The following is a 9,125-nucleotide window of genomic DNA, read 5'->3' on the forward strand; positions in this document are numbered from 1 at the left end:
CCCTTTGAAGGATGTGCGTGCTCTCGGGAGCTGGGCGTGAGCAAGTCACAGCATTCAGCTGCAGGAAGCGACGCAGGTGAAGTCCATCTCAAGACCACCTGAAAAAATACCTAAACGCTATCTGAAACGAGTTAGAACGGACAGAAGGAATTGACTGTTGACAGCAGAAAAGTTCTGGATAACCTGCAGGGCTGTAGTGGGGTGCCGGTACCTGTGGATGACTCGAGACCACACGGCTCAGCTGGTGGAAACTGTCTGTTTCGTGAGCTGCAGCAGCGCTTGGCCCACGAGCAGAAGCCTGCAGAGAAAGACAAACTCTCTAGTGCCAAGGGGCTGCGCCGGGCGTGCCTATGGTGGCTGTGAAGGCTAATAGGAAGGGGAGGAGCCTCGGGTCTCCAAAAATGGAGGAGGCCTGCTGAAAGCCCACCGGCTTGTCTCAGTCCCAAGTCACAGAAGCCACGGGGTAGAAATCGCAGTCAGGCCAAACGGTTTTCAGTGCCTGAGCGGGTTCTTGGGCACGGCTGGAAAGGGCTCAGAGGTGCAGCACAGAGACGGCCTGCGGAGGAAAGAAACCTCTAGGTTGCGGGGCTGTGGCAGGCGCTGGAGCTGCAGGGAGCTCTGCTCAGTGCAAACCGCACCAGACACGGGTGAAGATGAAAAGTTACCTGGGTGCCGATGTGGCAGGGGAATAAATCCCACCAAAATCCATGGTCCACCCGAGGGTTCCCGTGCTGACACTAAAGTGAAAAGCAATATACTCGGATTGCTATGGAGTCAGAGCAAGCTTGATGAACAGATGTTTTGATAGGAGAGTACTCACGCGAAGGAGTCAGTCCGGGACAACCATGGAGCCCTCATATTTAAAGTCTTGCTACATCACTCTGACCACGCCCTAGTGTGCGTGGTCTGTGTCACCTGTGCCAGCCCCCAAGAGGGCATGGCTAACATTTCCCTTACAGGAGGGGGCTTGGGTGGGACGTCTACCATAACAGTCACCGAGAGTTTATCATAAAAGCAGAGGTCACCGTGGTGGTTCGAATGAGAATGGCCCCCAGAGGCTCATAGATTTGAATACTTGGTCACCAGAGAGTGGCACTATTTGAAAGGATTAGAACGAACATGTGACCTTGTTGAAGGAAGTGTGTCACTGGGGCTGGGTTTTGAGGTTTTTAAAAGCCCAGGCCAAGCCCAGCTGCTCTCTCTTCCTGTTGCCTGCAAATCCACACATAGAACTCTGTGGGGGACCGAATATATGGGGGTCCCAGGTTCTGGCTGTCAGCAGCAGTGGCACCAGGAAACTCCGGCCCACTATTGTATTGTTAATTAACACCAAGCCGTAACTTTACCTGGCCTGAGGGTAATATGCCTCTTATTTTGCATCTGTATGTGCCTAAGCATCTTGAATAGGCCCTCACCTGGAAGGAGGGGCTGGGGGTAGGTTGAGTGAGGACAGAAGGTTAGGAGCGAAAGGGGGGGAGGGGGGAGCAGAGAGGGAGAACAAAGAGAGAAATGGTTGCCTCGAAGTGTTAGCATGGTGGTTAAGAACACCAGAAAAGATGATTAATAAAGGAATGGCTCTGGTTCCACAACATGGAACTGAGAGCTCTCTAAAGATGACAAGATGCCTGTGTTTGTTCTTTATCGCCGTTGGGTTAATAGAAGCTTCCAAGTCCACACACCCCCACTCAGGTAGAACCTCATGGCTGTCGTGGGTTAAAGCTGAGAGACGACTGGCCACGACAGAACTCTCACCTTCTTCTCCAGCACCATGCCTGCCTGTATGCAGCCACGCTCCCTGCCATGATGACAATCGACTGAGCCTCTGGAACTGAAAGCTCAGTTAAATGTTTTCCTTTAATAAATAGAGTTGCCGTGATTATGTGTCTCTTCACAGCAACAGAACAGGGACTAATATGGTCACATTGCAAGTCTGTGCTCCTGCGGAAGGTCAAGCCCTGGCCTTCGGATAGAGGCTGGCACGCTTGCTTTAGAGACTTCACAGGGCCTCCTTTGAGCTATTTCTACAGAGAGGACACTGAGGTTATTGAAGCCAGAGATGGGAGAGATGGTTCTCTATACTTGAGGGAGCCTAGGAGTGGGCACAGAACACACCCAGACATCAGACTCTCAGCACATATGAAATTATTACCTCAGAAGGATAAGCCAGATGCCTCTGAGTCGGGCAAACAGCAATGGTTGGCTGGCACATGGCTACTTTAAGGCTGTAGCACGGGAAAAGAAGAAAGGGGCTTGTCCCCCAGAGAGGCTCGGGGTGGCTGCCTCCAATTGGCTAGGAGGAGAAGCAAGAAGATGAGGTAGTGGACTTTTTGTCTTGTTACCTGGTCAGTTTGAGAAGCCAAATCAGGACCCACAATATTACTACTGTTTTTTGATCCAAATTTTAAAAAAAGAAAGAAAGAAAAAAGAAATATATTCACATTATTTTCACCATCCACCCATGTGGCCAATTAATAAAAACAACTCTAAGCTGAAGGAACCGGCTTCCCTTTTGGCAGCCATAATGGCTGAACACGTGCTTCTATGACCTTGTCCTAGACACTAGAAAGTCAGATGCCTGCCTCGTGACAAGGAGCCAATCAGAAGTTAGCTGGTGGCGCTATGCTTTACGACCCTGGGTGTGCTTTACAGACAAGCGCACAGCAATGACGTAGAGAGCATAGCAACCACCCTGGGAGGGCCTATGGGCCATAACAACCAGTTGACCAATCAACACAGGGCAAGCCCTCCAAGCCTGGAGGCACACCAATCGTGAGTCTGTGCGTACCCCTAGACACTCCCCTTACGCTGTCCTATAAGATCTCTTGGGAGGCCCTAGGAGCCGTCTTTTCTAGCCATCCACCATGGCGGGTGGGTGAAAGACCCGAGCTAACATGGGGTTAGCTCGTTAAATTACAATAAAGCCTCGTGCAGTTTGCAGCAAGCTCTGGAATCTGCCTGGTGATTGGGGTGACCAAGAACGTGGCCTGGGACCCTGGATACTTGAGTTTTCGGGGGTCTAACATTTGGGGGCTCGTCCTCGATTTGCGACCACCCTTCACCTGAGTGGATTCGATCTTGGAGGTAAGATGATTCGAGCTCACAACTTATATGTTCAATGTTATATGTTTGCTTGTTATGTCTCTTGCTGTTTTGTTGGTTTGGTGCCATGACTTGAATTTGAATTTGCTGTTTTGTTGGTTTGGTGCCATGACTTGAATTTGATCTGAGCCTGCGCAGAATTTGTAATTTATAATTTGTATTCGGACCTCAGGGGGAAATAGACGTGTTTCGAGACCCTGAAGTCCCGCCCCGGACGAAAGTCCGAGGGTCATTTGAATTGAACCATAGGGTAAGCAGACGTGCAGGCCCAGAAATAGATGTATTTCTGGAACCCTTGGTTCCGCCCTGGACAAAAGTCCAAGGGTTGTTTGTAATTTTGGTTTGGGGCACCATTACTTTGCCGTGGTTTGTGCTGTCTAATGTCTGTCCACGTTTCATATTTGTGTTGTGTGTTTGTTAAGCATCTCTTTCTGTCCCTACTGCCCACACACATGGCATGCATGGGTCAGGGGGTCTTTTCTTGATGCTCTGAGCACGTGGCACCACCTCAACTGTGATCGGCAGATGCCCGGAGGACAGACTGCTGCGCTGAGGGACACCCAGGAGGTACGAACGGAGGCCAAGGACTTGGATCCTCCTCAGTTAGCGGTGCTTTAGCTGCTGGGTTCTGCCGCCCGTCTTCCTGGAGCCATTGCCTTATACGTGACGCCGGCGGATTGGGTTGGTGTCTGTTCTTTCCTGTCTATTCTGTGTTATCATCATTGGTTTTCAATTCAGGATCCACCACAACACCCCCTTTCTATCCCCACCTGGGGGTCTGTGAGGCATGCCAAGTGGGACTGTTTCTTCCCCAGCTGCTGTCCTGCCGTGGGTCCTGGCTTGCCTCAGGAGTTTCCCTGCTCTGAGGGAACATGACTGCAAGGCCACCATCTGCCTGGCTGCCTCTTTTTCCCACCCCCGCATTGGCTGAGGGTCTGGGGTTACCAGCAGCACCCCCACCACAGGTCTCTCTGCCTTGAGCACATGGAGCTCGAGCATATGAACTTATCTGGCCTGATCCAGACTTCTAAAAAAAAAAAAAAAAAAAAAAAAAAAAAAAAGGCCTTAAAGTTATTAAGAACTGTAAAAGGGACTTTGATAAAATATTTATGTTGACTGAGAAATGAGAAAAAATATAGACTTAAATAATAAAGAGGGAAAGAAAAAAAATTGTCTAAGAATGTCTAAGAATGTCAGAGGAATTAACTAAAAGTATATAAAAAGGTTATAGAGAGTTAAAGCAAGTTGTCGAAGGTCAGAGAAAAGGCTGTTAAAAAGAAAAAAAAATGTAAACTGTGCTATGGTTTCTCATGTCTACAAATAGTAAATTTAAAAAATAGTAATATAAGTTAAAATTTTAACCATATTAAGCTAATTCTGTTTTTATTTAAAAAAAAGTGCTGTTTATTTCTCAAGTAATTTATGTATACTTGTTTTAAAATGTTCTATTTCCTGGTATAACCTAAGTTTTGTTACAAGCATGTTAAGCAAAGGGTGCAAGTTACGGCCATTTTGTAACCAGCCACATGGCAAACTGGTCACATGGCTGACTGGTAGCCATTTTGCTAAAGTTAAAAAAGGATACTTAAACCGCCATCTTGACTAAAGGTGACCACATGGGAATTAGAGGTACCATCTTAGAAACAAGTTTTTCAGTTAAGATTTAAAATGTTAATGCTTCTATATATTACAGAAGACATTAAGGGAATTTCAATTTCTTTTTAAAACCAGTTTTTTTTTAAATGTTTGTTTTTATTAATGTTTGTACTTAAAGAGCTTCAATTTAGAATTATTTTTAAGCAAAGCCTGACAATGTAAAGTTCTTGTTTTGTGAAAGATGCTAATCTATTATAAGATGTTACAGTTTATGTTTTTAGAAGTTAAGTTTAGGATGTTGGTAGAACATACCTTTAAGCTCAGGGTGTTGATGGCACATGCCTTTAAATTTAGGGCATTGGTGGCATACGCCTTTAATCCCAGCACTTGGGAGGAAGAGGCAGATGGATCTTTATGAGTTCAAGGCCTGCCTGGTCCCGCAGATCAAATTCTAGGACAGGCTCCAAATATGTACATGTAGCTACTGTTTAAGGAATATAAAGTAGCTCTATGCAGTTTTAAGTTCAACTGTGCTAAGTTTCAAATATTTTACTAAGTTAAAACCAGTTACAGCCAGGCTGAAAATTAATTACAGAAATAAGACCTTACCTAGCCACCTGTGTGCTTAAGGCAAGAACTAAAACAGACAGACAGACCTCTAATGTTTCAGAGATCTTCAGAATATGGCATTTAAATTGTTATCTTTAAAGTTTATAATGTCAGACAGACTGCCAGATCCTGACAGTGACCCAAAGTCTCCAAAGAAGATTTTGAGGCACCTCAGTTCCTGCACCTGGACCAGTGAGCGAGACTCTCAGATGTGATACCTGCCGCCTGCAGGACCTGGCCAAGACTGTGGACAAAGCTGCTGGACACTGGAAAATTGATTGTACCCCTTTGCCTAGACAAAACAAGGTCAGTCTTTTCCATGTCCCTCTTCCACAGAGAGGAAAAAAAAACCTCTCACAGTATAGGCCTGGTGAAGATTACTGTTCTTTGAGACAGCTGCCTCCAGCGGTAATGGAGAGACTTGGGTGTGGCTAACTGTATATGGACGGCTTCTAACTGGCTTCTGTCACTTTTTAGTAGATTCAGATAAAATATACCCTTCTCAGATCTCTGAAATATTACTGGTTGTCAGCTTGACAGCATCCGGCAGTCAGATCCACTATAGACTATAGTCAGCATGTTAGCTGATTAAATAGTGACTATCTACTATTCAGGCACAAGCTCAAGGTTTTTAAGTTTATTTTGGTTGTCATCTAAGTACAAACTTAAAGGGCTTTTCATCAGGCTAAAGGCACCTCTGTCCAATCCATACCTGGCTCTCTAGACAGAAGAAAAATGTACATGCTTATAGCCCAAATCTGTAGTTTTTGCTAGGACTCAAAGTTATAAATATGTTCCTGCTGTTTAAACAGATATCCAAATATCTGCTTTTTCTGCACTGTGGGCTTCAGTAAATAAGTTTTAACCTCTGTTCCTAGTTTAAACATGTCTTAAACAGGTTTCTGCTTCTGGCAGACATCTGAGTATCAGTTGCTGACTACAGGCTGTTCTAAGTAGACTGCGAGCCCTGGACTTGCTGTGGATGTGAACCAGTCCAGCTGATATGGACACCCCCTGTCTCTGCAACAGTGTCTGCTAACCAGAAGCCCCTGATGGATTCCCCATTGCCTAAATTCCTTTTTGCTTTTGACTAGCATTTCAACCTTCTGGGGTCCCTAACTTCGTCCCAAAGTCAGCAGGAAGCAGTTTGGAAAAGAATTTCGCCGCCCATTTTCCCTGGTTAAAATGCTAAGTCAAAAGGAACTCCCTTGCATGGGAATGCCAATATCTATCACTCCCTGATGGGGATGCTAGAGACAGCAATTCATGATTGGAATTTCCAAAAAGAAAATGGGGGACTGAAGGGACCAGCTTCCCTTTTGGCAGCCATAACAGCCGAACACGTGCTTCTGTGACCTTTTCCTAGACACTAGAAAGTCAGATGCCTACCTCGTGACAAGGAACCAATCAGAAGTTAGCTGGTGGCGCTATGCTTTACGACCCTGGGTGTGCTTTACAGACAAGCGCACAGCAATGACGTAGAGAGCATAGCAACCACCCTGGGAGGGCCTATGGGCCATAACAACCAGTTGACCAATCAACACAGGGCAAGCCCTCCAAGCCTGGAGGCACACCAATCGTGAGCCTGTGCGTACCCCTAGACACTCCCCTTACGCTGTCCTATAAGATCTCTTGGGAGGCCCTAGGAGCCGTCTTTTCTAGCCATCCACCATGGCGGGTGGGTGAAAGACCCGAGCTAACATGGGGTTAGCTCGTTAAATTACAATAAAGCCTCGTGCAGTTTGCAGCAAGCTCTGGAATCTGCCTGGTGATTGGGGTGACCGCGAACGTGGCCTGGGACCCCGGATACTTGAGTTTTCGGAGGTCTAACAAAGCAAGTTTCCAAACTGAAACCCAGAAGGAAATCCTGTACCTCCACTGATAACTCTTTAGCTGGGCTCCTGTTTACAGCAGGCAGAGTGGCAGGATCTCAGGTCTACAGGGACTCTGTGGAGGGGGTGGAGGCAGGCTCACAGCCATTGTGAGCAAGAAAGGGCACACACAGTACCTAAGTGTACCGTTAGAGCTCCCACAAGGAAATAACTATTAGAGAGTCACACAGTCCGTCTGAGTTTCCCACTAACATGTCTCTTGAATTGGGCTTTAGAACCCGGAAAACAGGCTGGGCATGGTGGCACACGCCTTTGATCCCAGCACTTGGAGGCAGAGGTAGCTGGATCCCTGTGAATTCCAGGACAGCCAGGGCTGTGTTACACAGAGAAACCCTGTCTGGGGTGGGGGTGGGAGTGGGGGTGTCTCAAAACCAGTGTTCCTTATTGAGATATCACTCTGCCATGTGATTCTGAAATACACACTTGGGCCAGAAATATCCATCCAGACTTGTACAGCGACATGCAAGGATCAGACCAATGAGCAGAGCTTGAAGGCAAAGAGGAGAAAAGCTTTTTATTGTGCATAGGGTTTGTTCTTTTTGTTTTTTTTGGGGGGGGGTTGGGGGGATTACTTGGGATGGGGTCTCACTATGCATCCCTGGCTGACCTGGCAGATCAGGCCAGCCTCAGACTCACAAAGATCTGCCTGCTGCCTGTGTCTTCTGAGCACTAAGATTAAAGTCACGCAACACCATGCCGGTCTCATCCATATGCTATTAAGCAGGCATCTAATGATCTGTGGAATTACAACCTCAAAACAGACATTAGCAATGGGCGTGCGGGTCAGCTGATCTGACCCACAAAGATCCTCTGTGAGTTCTTTTCTACGAGACCAAGACCTCAAAGGCAAGGCTGCCTTGGAGGGACAAAGTCCATGCCTAACCTATCTACTGAGCAACAGAGACAGGGGAGGCCCATGCTCTTCAAATTACGGATGTTATGATTTCTTGGGAACTTTTCCATACTGTTGTCTACCTCAGGCCGTATGGTGGGGGATGCTGGTTAGTTTGATAAAAGACATTCTGTTCCGCAGAGCTCATGGCATTTCAGAGCTCATATCAAAGCTTTGCAGCGCACGCTGGCTGGCCTCAAGGACTGAGACCTTTTCTTGGAGTGAAACACTCATCTCTCTGCCTTTCATTCTGGCGCTTCCCTTCCCAGTGAGTACCGGACTCCTCCCAGTGACTCTCATGCCACAGGCAGTGCACTAGCATCCGGGAACACTGTCCATGTGGACCACATTGTTGGCTAGGTGGGGTCAGGGACCATGCTCTCTGCGCTGGTCCACACAGAAAGGATTGATAATAAACACTCTTGTTCAGTGTTTCACTGGCACAATGTGAGCATTTTGGGATTCATGAGCTAGAAATCCCTTCTGAGCCAGAGATATTTCTAGAATGTTTGCTGAACTTTTCTAAAGCCATTCATGTGACCGAGGTACACAAAGGGAGAGGGAGATTAGATATAAAAGCCACGCTGAAGTGTCCAACAACTTTCCTTGCTAGAGACATAGAAGGTCTATGCCCATGAGCATGGTGTCTGGAGGAGAAGGACCACCCTGAATGTACACAAGAGATTCCTGCTGAGGAAAAGTAGAAAGGTCAAGAAACAGAGAGATAAATAGGAGAAAAGGAAAAGATAGGGGAATCAAGAATTGGGGGATTAAGAGGTTGGTTATCCTCCCCAGCCAGTCCTAGGTGTAGGGTAGATGGTCAGAGAGCAACAATGTGTGAGGGCCACAAAATGGAGAAGAGCCTAAGTACTACTCAAATTCAAAGAGGAATTTAGAATAATAAATAGAACTGCTAGCATCAAACTTGTTTCATCGTGGTACTCAGTAACTCAGCAACTTCTGGTTCCCTAGCAACATGTTCTCAGAGCCTTCTCTTTGCAAAGATGCCCATCAAAATCTCCATCTCTTGTCAGTGA

The sequence above is a fragment of the Cricetulus griseus genome, chromosome 3 (genome assembly GCF_003668045.3).
Source record: "Cricetulus griseus strain 17A/GY chromosome 3, alternate assembly CriGri-PICRH-1.0, whole genome shotgun sequence".
NCBI lineage: Eukaryota > Metazoa > Chordata > Mammalia > Rodentia > Cricetidae > Cricetulus > Cricetulus griseus.